Source organism: Suncus etruscus, chromosome 13, assembly GCF_024139225.1.
Source record: "Suncus etruscus isolate mSunEtr1 chromosome 13, mSunEtr1.pri.cur, whole genome shotgun sequence".
NCBI classification, from domain to species: domain Eukaryota; kingdom Metazoa; phylum Chordata; class Mammalia; order Eulipotyphla; family Soricidae; genus Suncus; species Suncus etruscus.
In genome coordinates this window covers 15,848,312-15,862,480 of record NC_064860.1, presented here as the reverse complement: position 1 = coordinate 15,862,480, position 14,169 = coordinate 15,848,312, and positions in this window count along the sequence as shown.

Sequence of the window (14,169 nt, the reverse complement as noted above, 5' to 3'; positions counted from 1 at the left end):
AAAATAAATAGTTGCCCCATTTGGAGACTCTCACTAGTTGTAGGGATGTTGTCTTTAGGAAGTGGTTTTTTATTTGCAAACTTTCCAATTGTTCCCAAAAGGAAACATTTATGAGAATTGACTCGTTCTCAGATACAGATTATGATTTCCTTCTAATTATATAAATAGCACAGGTGTAAAAGAAGAATGCCAATTTTTTTTTTACTAAGACATGGGTCTTAGTAACTGTGAAACCCACAGTTTAGAGAGAATAACAAGGGTGATGAGGTTAGCACTACTTAGAACTTTCATAAAATATTCCTAGCAGTTTAGAATTTGAAAAGGGATTAGAATTTGGTCATGTTCGCCTATTATAGAACAAGCAATCTTTCTAGTCTAGGCATGTTTAGTTAGCCAAAGAAATGGAAAGTATCTGAATGGAGACACAATTTCTGTGTTTAATTTTGTTTTTGTTTTTTGTTTTTGATTTTTGGGCCACACCGACAGCACTCAGGGATTACTCCTGGCTCTGTGCTCAGAAATTGCTCCTGGCAGGCTCAGGAAACCATATGGGATGCCGGGAATCAAAACCAGGTTTGTCCTAGGTTGTACGTATGCAAAGCAAATACCCTACTGCTGAACTATCTCTCCAGTCCTTATATGTTCAATTTTTTTATTTGTTTTGTTTTGGGGTCACACCCAGTGGCGCTCAGGGGTTACTCCTGGCTCTGCACTTAGAAGCAGGCTTGGGGGACCATATGGGATGCCAGAATTCAAACTACCTCTTTCCTGTTTGCAAGGCAAACACACTACCACTGTGTTATCTCTCTAGTGCTATGTCAAAAAAAAATTTTTTTTAATGTTGGGTCATACTCGGAGGTACTCAAGGATTACTCCTGGCTCTGTGCTCAGAAGTCGCTCCTGGCAGGCCCAGGGGACCATATGGGAAGCTGGGATTTGAACTGTCATCTTCCTGGATTGGCTATGTGCAAGGCAAATGCCCTACCACTGTGCTATCTCTTTGAATCCCCTATGTTCAATTTTTATTATTTCTTATTTAAAAAAAATTTTTTTTGGTTTTAGGGTCACACCTGTCTGTGCTCAGGGGTTACTACTGGCTATCTGCTCAGAAATAGCTCCTGGCAGGCATAAGGGACCATATGGGATGCCAGGATTGGAACCAACCACCTTAGGTCCTGGGTCGGCTGCTTGCAAGGCAAACACCACTGTGCTATCTCTCAAGGCCCTTATTTAAAATTTTTTAATTTTATTATTTATTTATTTATTGGTTTTTGGGCCATACCTGGTGACGCTCAGGGGTTACTCCTGGCTATGCCCTCAGAAATCGCTCCTGGCTTGGGGGACCATATGGGATGCCAGGGATGGAACCACAGTCCATCCTAGGTCAGCCACATGCAAGGCAAAAGCACTACCGCTGCACTACTGCTCTGGCCCCAGGAGCATAATTTTTAAAGTGTTTAGGTAAATGCACTGTTTCAGAGCCATAAAAGGTAGAGGGTCCTGCTGGAGGAGGAACTGGAGAGAGGTTGCATTTGTTCAGCTCTCTGATTTTGGTTTTTCTACTTTTCCCTAGATACAATTATCATCCATCAGAGTGGAACAATGGTTCTTAGCAATACCACCCAGAACTCAAATTGAGAACAAAATCTGCTTGTCCAAAAACATCTAAGAGCATATCCTTTTCTTTCTTTCTTTCCTGGGTTGGCCTGGATTTCTGGCTGTTTTTCCAACTAGATCTGAATGTTTCTGAAGAGATTTAAGGAGTGACTGTAATTTTTAAGACTGGCAGTTTACCTGAGAGAAGAGAGAACAATATAACAAATGGGTAAACAATCACATCACACAGCTGCATTTCATGGGTTGGGCCTTAGGCCTCTGAGATCTAATATCCACATTCTTATTATTTGACAGGGGAAGTGGTTTGGCACAGACCCAGCACTGTTCAGGGCTTATCCTTCTTTTGTGCTCAAAAATCACTCCAGTTTGTGGAACTAAAAGCTAATTTGGGTTGTATTTTAACTGAATAATTCTGTGAAATTTATATTCAGTTGGACAAGCAGGGACTCGGAAACATAACCAGGGTTAGCCACTGCCAGACAGGTATGTCAGCCATGTGCAAAGCAAATGCCCTACCCGCTGTGCTATCGCTCCAGCCCCTCTTCCTTTCTCATCTCTCATCATCCCATCTAATTTACCCTATGCTGGCTCTCTAGCCTGATGTTGCCATTTTTAAAATAGGGATAAGTTACTTCTGACTGTATTTAGGCTACAATTGGTAGTACTGGACTTTGGGGCAGCAAACTCCAGTTTTAAAGCAAAATAACTGGATTCATATTTCTCTGTTTTTTCTAAGATAAATGAATAATTTATTGTTGTTGTTGTTGTTGTTATTATTATTATTACTTTTAGTGCTCTGGGCCTTCTCCTGGCCCTATATTCAAGGGCTGCTCCTGGTGGTACCTGGGGGAGCCACATGGTACCAGATCTTGAACCTGGACCACCTGCATATGAAGCACGCACTCAGCTCCTTGAGCCATCTCTGTCGTCCCAATGAATCCTATTAAAATCTTAGAATTCTTTGCTTGGCTGATAAGAAATGGTGATGCAGGGCCATGGAAATGACCCAAAAGTCTGGAGAGCATGTTGTATTTTAATCATTTTTCTTTTGGGGCCATACCCAGTGGTGCGGTACAGGGGATTTTACTCATGACTTATGGCTACAAAGCAGACCCTTCTTCCTGGACATCTTCCTGGCCTTGAAGATTGCATGCTTGTTTGTTTTGAAGTGCCAAGTACCAAACTCAGAGCTTTGTAAGGTAAATGTATAGCTCTGAACTTTGTATCCAGTCCTTGGAACACATTCTTTGCATTCAGAAATCGAGTTGCCCCAGTGGTACCTGATATGTCTCTCCCGACACTCCCCCTCCAATCAAAGCCCAAAGAAACAAACAAATCAAACAAAACAAAACAAAGCAAAACAAAAAAACCCAGAGAAATATTATCCAGTTATTTTGCTTTAAAAGTGGAGTTTGCTGCCCCAAAGTCCAGTACTACCAATTGTAGCCTAAACACAGTCAGAAGTAACTAGTCCCTATTTTAAAAATGGCAACATCAGGCTAGAGAGCCAGCATAGGGTAAATTAGATGGGATGATGAGAGATGAGAAAGGAAGAGGGGCTGGAGCAATAGCACAGTGAGTAGGGCATTTTCTTTGCACATGGCTGACCTACCTGTCTGGCATGCGGCTAACCTTGGTTTGATTTCCAGCACTGTATATGGTCCCCTGAACACCCCCAGAGTGTCCCCTAAGCACAGAGCTGGGAATAAACCTTGAGAACTACGAGGCATATACTCAAAATACATTAGAAATATTTTAAAAGAGCAGTGCAGGTGCTAAAATGATAGAATAGTAAGTATTGTGTTTTCTGTGCATGTGGCTGATCTGTGTTCAATCCTCAGCCCTCCTTTTGTTCTCTTGAGCTCCGCTGGGGGTGGTCCCTGCGCACAAATGCAAGAGTAATTCCTGAGCACTGCTATATATGGCTGTAAAACCCCCTCCCCAAAGAAAAGAATGTAGTAAAAAGTAATATCATATTACTTCCCTCTAAAATGGCCTGTATTGAGTATAACTGAATAGTAGATGACTCTTTACTTCATTGAAAAAACAACAGAGACATCTTAATTCTCTCTACATAACCAAGAGGTGCTTCCCCTTTCCTAAGCATTCAGTATAGATTCTCAGTGGTTTGGGATGTCATTCTTTGAACTTTACTGCAGACACCAATTCCTCATCTTTGTAGTGCCATGTAGTTGTCATGCAGCATTTAAGGACAGCCACCCGCCCATGACAGTACTAGCAATGCATTGTACAGGTGATTATCTCCTTTTCAAAGGACCACAGGACCCTCAAATGTCCTCAATACTCCTCCTACAGCTATCACAAGTTGATTATACTTTGATGATGATACCAAAAAGCACATCAAAATCTCCGAGGTCTTGTTCCTTGTGATTGGTTTTCAGCCAGTTGGATTGGGAAGGAGAAGAGAGAATGAGAGTTCCTCCAAAAAAAAAAAATAGATGGGATGAGAAAGGAGAGAGAAAGGAAGAGGGGCCAGAGTTATAACAGAGCAGGTTGGGCATTTGCCTTGCATGTGGCTGACTCGAGTTCAATCCCCAGCATCCCATATGGTCCCCAAGCCATCCAGGAGTAATTCCTCAAAACAGAGCCAGGAGTATCCTCTGAGTATTGCTAGGTGTGACACCCAAGCAAAGCAATATCATGACTTAGGGGTCCAGATATAGAGAATAGCAGGTAGGGTGTGTTTGCCTTACTTGGTTCAATCCTTGGCATCCCATATGGTCCCACGCACTGCCAGGAGTAATTCCTATATAAAGAGCCAGGAATAAACCCCGAGTATTGCAGGATGTGCCCCAAAACAAAAGCATTAATTAAATAAAATTGAAAAAATCGGGGTCGGAGAGATAGCATGGAGGTAAGACTTTTGCCTTTCATGCAGAAGGATGGTGGTTCGAACCTGGGCATCCCATATGGTCCCACGAGCCTGCCGAGAGCTATTTCTGAGCATAAAGCTAGGAGTAACTCCTTAGCGCTGCAGGGTGTGACCCAAAAACAAACAAACAAACAAACAAAAAAAACCAAAACAAAACAAAAACCAAAAATTAAAAAAATCATGACTTAGATCAAAGATCCCACAAAGACCCCTAAAGAGCATCATTAAAATTCTAATACAAGCTCTTGGTAAGTTCTGACTGGAACAATGCTTCTGATTATCACAATTTGGGCCAGTGCTTCAGGCCATCCCAGAGCTCTGGCCAGTTACTAAAGTAAAAAAATAGAGTAAGCTTTGAAAATTGCAGCCGGCAGTTCTTACCAGCCAGGGGGTGGGGGGGTTTGGATGAGGGAGTAGAGGGAGATGATACCTCACCTGTCTTCCTGGCTCTTAGGGCTTCCAGAACTCCAACAGCTGCTTTTTCTCCCAAGTTGCTGCTTCCAAGGTCAATTTCCTGTAAGTAGGTGGAGTATTTATCAGGCTGGCCAAAGAAAACCACAGAATGAATGTTGTGTGCTGAGCAGATTACCAAAGAGCCTCAATCCTCTAGTTATTTTGGTCTAGGAGTGTCCTGTCAGGTGGACCCTCTTCACTGCTTTCCAAGATGATACCCTGGGGTCCAGAGAGATAGCATGGAGGTAAGGCGTTTGCCTTTCACGCAGAAGGTCATTGGTTCGAATCCCAGCATCCCATATGGTCCCCCATGCCTGCCAGGAGCGATTTCTGAGCGTGGAGCCAGGAGTAAGCCCTGAGCGCTGCCGGGTGTGACCCGGAAAAAAAAAAAAAAAAAGAAAAAGATGATACCCTGACCCAAAGTGAATCTGGAGATATCCTGAGTCCAGTAGGCTTCTTCCCAATCTAATCTTGCTAGCTTGCCTTGCCTCTCCCCGGTATTGGTGAGATAAGATCATTCAAGAAAACTTCCTTGCGTTTATTTGCTGAAACGGGTTATAAAGTATAGTGCAAAGGTGTACAGATCCATTAAACTTTATACATCAGTGAAATGTCCCCAGATCAGGGTAACTGATATCAAATAGTTTGCTAGCTCACAGAACAACAAAAAAATAACTATTTTTATATTATGTTTTAAATCTAGGGATGAACTTTGCAACCAAGGGAATAGACTGTGTGTGGAGGAAGAGGCCCTGTGAGCCCCCTTCCTGGGCAAAGGAGTAGAGAAAGGTTTTAAGTCCTCATGGGAATGGTGCATGAAATGCTTCACTCTGAGTTCTGAAGCCAGGTTATGGGGTCTAGCAAGTGAGCAGGAATTTGGGGGACATTCTGGATGCACCCCATAAAAGCGTATCCCAAATAGCTTGGGGGAAAAGTTCTTCCTCTCCCTTACCTGTCAACAGAGTTTACAACATGGACCCACTCTGGTGAGAGCCCTTGGGGAGGTGCTGGTGCTAGTTCATGAATCAGAAGAATAAGGACAGTGAGAGAAAGTGGGGGCTCTTTGGGGAACGAGGGTATGCCTTGGCTTCAGCTTTATTTTTTGCAATTAAGAAAAACAGTGCTCAGTGATTACTCCTGGATCTGCACTCAGGAATCATTAGAGGTGGTGTTTGGGGACTGTATATGATGCAGAACTTGAACCCAGGTTGCCGTGTACAAAGTAAGCATCCTACCAACAGTGCTATTGCTCAGGCACACTGGGCTTTAACCCTGAAAAATGCCAGCAGACAATTGAAAGAATGAGGAATTAATGCAGGAAGCCATCACTGCAGGCCACCCCAGGTAAGACAGGACCCCTACCTGGTGGGGCTGCCTGCCTTTGGGGGGAGACAGGAAAGAGGTCAAAACACTTGTCTTGTATGCAGTTGGTGTTATAACTTAATAATCTGTGAGCTCCAGTGTGGTAAGGGGGCAGCTGGTATGGCCATTCAGTTCCAGAAATGAAATTCTGAGGAAGCATAATTTTTAGTGAAAAAGTGGGGGAGAGATTTAAAATCTGGAAACAGATTGAGTGTCCAAGAACAGATGATGGGATAAAGCAACTATGGTACCTATAAATAATGGGATACACTTGTTATAAGAAGAGATAAAGGGACCTGAGAGATAGCACAGCAGTAGGGTGTTTACCTTGCATGCAGCTGACCCAGGATGGACGGTGGTTCAAATCCCGGCATCCCCTAGAGTCCCCTGTGCCTGCCAGGAGCGATTTCTGAGCACAGAGCCAGGAGTAACCCCTAAGCACTGCCAGGTGTGACCCAAAAACAAACAGACAAAAGAGAAAAGATGAAACTGGGGCCAGAGCAATAGCACAACAGAAGGGCATTTGCCTTAAATGCAGCCAACCCGAGATAAATCGGATTTGATTTCTAGCATCCCATATGGTCCCCTAAGCCTACCAGGAGAGTTTCTGAGCTCAGAGCCAGGAGTAACTCCTAAATGCCACCAATGTGGCCCCAAAACAAAACAAAACAAACAAAAAAGGGGCTGGAGTAATAGTACATAAATAAGGCATTTGCCTTGCATGCAGCCAACCCGGGTTCAATCCCCGGCATCCCATATGGGTCCCCTGAGCCAGCCAGGAGCAATTTCTGAGCACAGAACCAGGAGTAATCCCTGAGTAATACCAGGTGTGGCCTAAAAACCAATAAATAAACAAACAAATAAATAAATAAAGATTAAATCAAGCAATTACCACAATGTGGATGGATCTGGAGAGTGCCATGTTGAATTACGTTAGGAGAGGGACAGACACAGAATGATCTAAGATGTTAGAAAGAAGGAAGTGGGGCCGGGAAGGTGGCGCTGGAGATAAGGTGTCTGCCTTGTAAGCGCTACCAAGGAACGGACCGCGGTTCAATCCCCCGGCGTCCCATATGGTCCCCCCAAGCCAGGGGCGATTTCTGAGCACATAGCCAGGAGTAACCCCTGAGCGTCAAACGGGTGTGGCCCAAAAACCAAAAAAAAAAAAAAAAAAAAGAAAGAAGGAAGTGTGATAAGGGGTAAAAAATGACCAGAGGCCAAAGAACTTGAGACTACAGAACTGAGCTGTACCATGGCAAGGGGGAGTGGGGAGAGTGGACAGGGTGGAAATTTATGTATATGAAACTCTATCAATAATGGTACTGTAAAACACAATGCCTCAAATTAAGACAAAAAATAAAAAATAAACATAAGGCCAAATATTAAAATATGAACAGAAAATGAGAGAGAGAAAGGCTGTGCGGTAACGACAAATGTGCGTGTTTTCATGTGCTGCTTGAAACTCAGCCCTCTGGTGGGAGTTGGGTTGGGGAATTAGGAATTATATTAGGGGGACCGAAGCTATAGTACAGCATGTTTTGCATGTGGCTGACCTAAGTGCAATCCCTGACATCCCATATGGTTCCCTGAGCACTGCCAGGAGTAATTCCTGTATGGATTAACCCTTGGCCACTGCCCAATGTGGTCCCAAAACTAAAAACAAACTATTAGAGAAGCTCAAGTAACACAACCAGTTAGTGTGTGACATTTAGCAATATGTGCAGAGAAACAACATTGGGCTACCAATGGAGGGTCTTAGACACTTTGGTGGTGGTGAGGTATGAGCACACTGTCCATCAAGATAAAAAATTTGGGGACAGAGCAGTGGCGTATCGGTAGGGCATTTGCCTTGCACGAAGCTGACCTAGGATGGACCGCAGTTTGATCCCCCAAGCCAGGAGTAATTTCTGAGTGCATAGCCAGGAGTAACCTCTAAACATCACCGACTGTGGCCCAAACACCAAAATAAAACAAACAAAATAAAGCAAAACAAAAAAAGATTAAAAATTTTAATACTGCTATCAATATGTTACCTAAACTATAATAATAAAAACAGTAATTTAAAAAATCAGATGTATTGGGTATGCATGCTTTACATGCAGGACCCCCTTTATCCTCATTCCATTCCTAGCACCACCCTGAGCACTGAGACAGGAACTATCCCTGAGCACCATTAGGTGCAAAACAAAACAAAATATTCAGTTAATATTGTTCCAGGCTTTAACATTTTGGCTCCTGAGGTTACTTTCTAATCTCCACATAACAAAGTAGCCTCAGAATGACCCACATACTTGAGGTTCAAGCAATAGTACAGTGGGTAGAGGGTCTACCTTGCATATGACCGACCATGTTTGATCTCCAGCATCTAGAGCACCATAGGAGTGATTTTTGAGTGCAGAGTCAAAGAGTAACTTCTGAGCATATTAGGTGTGGCCCAAAAGCAAAAAATAAAATTATTAAAATTGTTATATCTTACAGTGGAGTTATTAAAGTCATTATCTGAGTCTTTATTGTATTGTTTGCTAGTTGTGCCTTTTGTATTATTGTTTTTGTTGTTGTGCTTAGTTGGCTTCTAGACTACTTTACCACATATACCATGTATATTTATACCACATACTTATATATACACCATATATATTTACCATATATACCATATACTTTGTTGTGCCCCTCCTGGGCTGTCAGAATTGTGGAATTTGGAGGTTTTGCAACTGTGAGCTCTAAGGTCTGTAGAACTGGGGTGATTCTTGGACTACTCTCTCAAAAGGAGCTCCAGAGCTTTCAGTTCAAAGACCAGTGTGTCCGTGAGTTGCAATGGCTTGGCTTGGCATCTCTTCCAAGATTAGTCATGAGACTCAGAACAAGATTTCAGAGTAGCTCTAATATTGCAATCCCTCCTCCCCAAGAGCCTATTTGGACACTATTTGGAGCGACTGTCTTATATCGGAACACAAGGCAGTGTCATGTCTATTATACAAAGAATGAGCAAACAAGACACAGTTCCAGAAACCACTATGAACGTGATGGTGAGTCAGAGCCAGTGGAAGAAAGAATCAGCAACACCAGACCATGAACTCATGCAGGTTGTTTCTACATCTTATAAAATAAGGAGATGGAATCAAATAAAATAAGGGTGTCTTTTATTCTTTTTTGTTTGTTTGTTTTTGTTTTTGGGCCACACCCAGCGGTGCTCAGGGGTTACTCCTGGCTGCCTGCTCAGAAATAGCTCCTGGCAGGCACGGGGGACCATATGGGACACCGGGATTCGAACCAACCACCTTTGGTCCTGGATCGGCTGCTTGCAAGGCAAACACCGCTGTGCTATCTCTCCAGGCCGTCTTTTATTCTTTTTAAGGAGAGACTGACAAATGACTGTTCACCTCCCCAATCACTTTCTTCCCCTCCTTTCCCCAGAAGTTATTTTATGCTCATGGAACACTCTTGTTTTATTGTAACTATAGTTTTTTATTTAGCTGAGCATAAATGCAAGTGTTTTGATACTGTTTCTGAGACATTTCCATTATTTTCACTTCATTTTTTATCTGCAATGTTGAACTTAGTGCATTTTTATTGCTCTTTAGTTGACCCTTGAACAGCTTGGCTGAAGGTTAAGGGTCATTTACCTCCACTCACCCTTCACCTCATCCCCTCAATAATAAAAAAAAAAGAGCCAATGTTTAGGGGTTGGAGTGATAGCACAGTGGTAGGGCATTTATTTGCCTTGCAAATGGATGGACCTGGGTTCAATTCCCAGCATCCTTTATGGTCCCCCAAGCCTTCCAGGAGTGATTTTCTTTTGTTTGTTTTTGTTTTTTTGTTTTTGGGCCACACCCGGCGTTGCTCAGGGGTTACTCCTGGCTTTCTGCTCAGAAATAGCACCTGGCAGGCACGGAGGACCATATGGGACACCGGGATTCGAACCAACCACCTTTGGTCCTGGATCGGCTGCTTGCAAGGCAAACGCCGCTGTGCTATCTCTCCGGGCCCCAGGAGTGATTTTCTGAGTAGAGTAATCCCTGAGCAACATTAGGGGGCTGAGTGTAACCCCAAAGTAACAACATCAACAAAAATTAACAAAATAAAAGCCATTTTTAAACTTTGAGGCAATTCTCTGGATCTCTGGAGAATACAGTTATGTGTACTGTTGGTTGAATCTGTGAATCTGAACAGGTAGAAAAATACGTGCAAGCGGGCCTGGACAGTTGAAACTGCTGTGGTTCAAAGGGTCTTAAAAGACCCCCACCATATTTATATAATCCAGTGTCTTTTTTTTTTTTTTTGGTTTTTGGGCCACACCCGTTTGATGCTCTGGGGCTACTCCTGGCTATGCGCTCAGAAGTCGCTCCTGGCTTGGGGGACCATATGGGACGCCGGGGGATCGAACCGCGGTCCGTCCTACGCTAGCGCTCGCAAGGCAGACACCTTACCTCTAGCGCCACCTTCCCAGCCCCTAATCCAGTGTCTTTTGCCCATTTCATTGGACATCTTGACAATTACGATCAGTACTTCCGGGAGTATTTCTGTTTGTCTTCAGGTAGCCACGTACATATACGAATGTTGGGCCTGTACGGAGAGGGTGGAGTGGTTGGGCCATAGATTGGCCATGTCAATAACTACTGCATCACCCTTTTCCAAAGTGACTGTAGTCATGGACCCTTTCCTTGTAACATGCACGTTTCAATGTTCTTATTTTGCCTCATGGTGATGTATTTTCATTGTTGCTTGCCAGTGACTAACTGCTGGATTCTCTCTTTTTTTTTTATTTTACTTTTTTTTTATTGTAAGAATTTATTCAAGAGACAAAATTGATTAACATAATGAGGTAAACTAACATAACATAATATAGTGACATAACATAACATATAATATAATTGATATCATAATAATACATCTAAGTCAAAGAAAGTTTCTGATTAAAAACACAATTTTTTTTCCATAATGGCTTACATATCTTTCACAGTAATATTTTAGGTACATATTAACATTGAATCAGGGGAATACCCAAGACCAAATATGTCCTCCCCCCATTCCAGTTCCCTTTCTACAACCCATGTACCCCACCATCACCCCCCAGGGCTACTAGAGTAGGTGAACCCCTCTTTGTCTGGCTTACTATTAGTGATCACATATCGGTTTGATCCTGGAACCCTCCCTTGTTTCCCCCTCTATTTAAGAGGCAGAGCTAGATAAATTGAGGTATGTGGTTTTGTTTGAAGGAAAGAAAAGCAATAGATTGGGGTACAAAATAAGAAGAAAAAAAATAAAAAAGAAGTCAAAAGTCAAATATGCTGAAAATGGGCGAAGTCCCTCTAGAGGCTTCCAACCTCAGTTTGAGAGAGGATGTGAAAAAGGTAATTGAAACACCACAACAATACAGAAAGAAATATCAAATTAAATAACCAGTGAGCACTACAGCAATAAAGACAGGCACCACACAATAGTCTCGGTTCTGAAATCAAATCATGCTCGAGTGCAAAAAGAAAGAGAAAGACAAGACAAAATAAAATAAAATAATATTGGAGACATCAACCTTATGGATTCTCTTTTTAATTTATAAAATCAGGTATCATAGTTTTCAAGTATGAAGTCATGGTTTGACTTTTCTAGAGTACTACAGCATTCCTCCTCCAGGGTTTCCAGGTCCCTCCACCATTATCCCAGGAGCCCTTCACCGGCTCCTCAACCCCTCAGTGTCCAGGTTTTTGCTATTATTCTTATGGTCTTTTGGCCACAACCGGCAGTGGTCAGATGTTATTCCTGGTTCTGTGCTCAGAAATTGCTCCTGGCAAACTCAGGGGACCCAATGAGATTTTGGGGATCAAACTTGGGTAGGCCGTGTGCAAGGCAAACGTCCTGCTGACTGCTATCAGTCTGGTCCCGGTTCCAGTCTTATTGATAATGTCTCAGGGTCTTTTTCCAATCGCTTTTTTTTAAGTTTCTAACTCCCTTCTTCATTTCTCTATACTCTGCAGAGGTATGAGATTATCCAGTATTTCTTTTTCTTTCTGACTCATTCCACTCAGCATAACACCCTCCGGTTCCAGCAAACTAGATTTTTAGCTTTCCTCAGAGCTGCATAGTTTTTCCTGGTAAATATATATAACATAGTTTCTTGATCCACTCATTATAGTTGGGCATTTAGGTTGTTCCCAGATTTTTGCTATTATAAAATAGTGCTGCAATGAAGATCAATGTGAATATGTTTTGTTTGTTTGTTTGTTTGTTTGTTTTTGGGTCACACCCAGCAGTGTTCAGGAGTTACTCCTGGCTCCATGCTCAGAAATCACTCCTGGCAAGCATGGCGGACCATATGGGATGCCGGGATTTGAACCGATGACCTTCTGCATGAAAAGCAAACGCCTTATCTCCATACTATCTCTCCGGCTCTGTGAATATGTATTTTTGAATGAATGTTTTATGTAGATTCCAGAAGGGAAATCAGTGTCACGTAAGGTCTTACTCCTGATGTGTTGAGAAATCTCCAAACCACTTCCAGAGATGCCAAACCATGCAGTAGTTGTTCGTGTTCATGTTTTTTTTTGTTTTTTTTTTGGGTGGGGGGCCACACCCGGTGGTGCTCAGGGGTTATTCCTGGCTATCTGCTCAGAAATAACTCCTGGCAGGCATGGGGGACCATATGGGACGCTGGGATTCGAACCAACCACCTTAGGTCCTGGATCGGCTGTTTGCAAGGCAAACGCCACTGTGCTATCTCTCCGGCCCCCATGTTCATGTTTTTTTTTTTTTTTTTGGTTTTTGGGCCACACCCTGTGACGCTCAGGGGTTACTCCTGGCTATGCGCTCAGAAGTTGCTCCTGGCTTCTTGGGGGACCATATGGGACGCCGGGGGATCGAACCGCGGTCCGTCCTAGGCTAGCGCAGGCAAGGCAGGCACCTTACCTCCAGCGCCACCGCCCGGCCCCAATGTTCATGTTTTTAATGAGAATTTTTTTCATGTCACTATTCCATTTTTATTGGCTATTTGGTGTTTATTTCAATGTCTTGAAGATGTATATTTGATGTGATTTGGTTGGCTCAGAGGCTCCAAGGGGGCTCTATGGCTGAATCATGTCCTTGTTTCTATTGGATTTCCCGGCTGCACTCAGGGATTACTCCTGGTTCTGCAGTCAGAAATCTGGCAGGCTCAAGGGATCATATGAAATGCTGGGGATTGAACTTGGATTGGCCACATACAAGGCAAATGCCTTACCTGCGTGCTATCACTTTGGCCCCGCATTTCCTGTCCTATTACTGATAAATTGGAAGTTCTTTTATATAGCTTTTGTGTATGAACTTCTTTTTTTTTTTTTTTTTTTTTTTTAGTTTTGGGCCATACCTAGTGGTACACAGAGCTTACTCCTTTTACATCTGGTTCTATACTCAGAATTTATTCCTGGTTCTGTGCTCAGGTAATCACTCCTGGCAGTGCTTACGGGACCCTATGTGCCAGAACTAAACACAGCTTGGTTGCATGAAAGGCAAGCTCCTTATCCTTGTACTATCTTTCCAGCCTATACTTTAAAGTTCGTTGAAGAAATTTTTTTGTTTTGTTTTGGGCCACAGCTGTGGTGCTCAATGCTTACTACTGGCTAGGATAATTTCTGGCATGGCTCTGGGGGGGGGTGGGGGAACATATGGGGTCATCATGGATTAAACCTGATTAGGTTGAATGCAAGGCAAGTGCCTTACCCACTGTAGTACTCTCTCTCTCTGGCTCCATGAAACCTTTGGAAAACCTGTGACTCACAAGTCTTGAGATCTCTGGGAAGGAAGGAAGGAAGGAAGGAAGGAAGGAAGGAAGGAAGGAAGGAAGGAAGGAAGGAAGGAAGGAAGGAAGGAAGGAA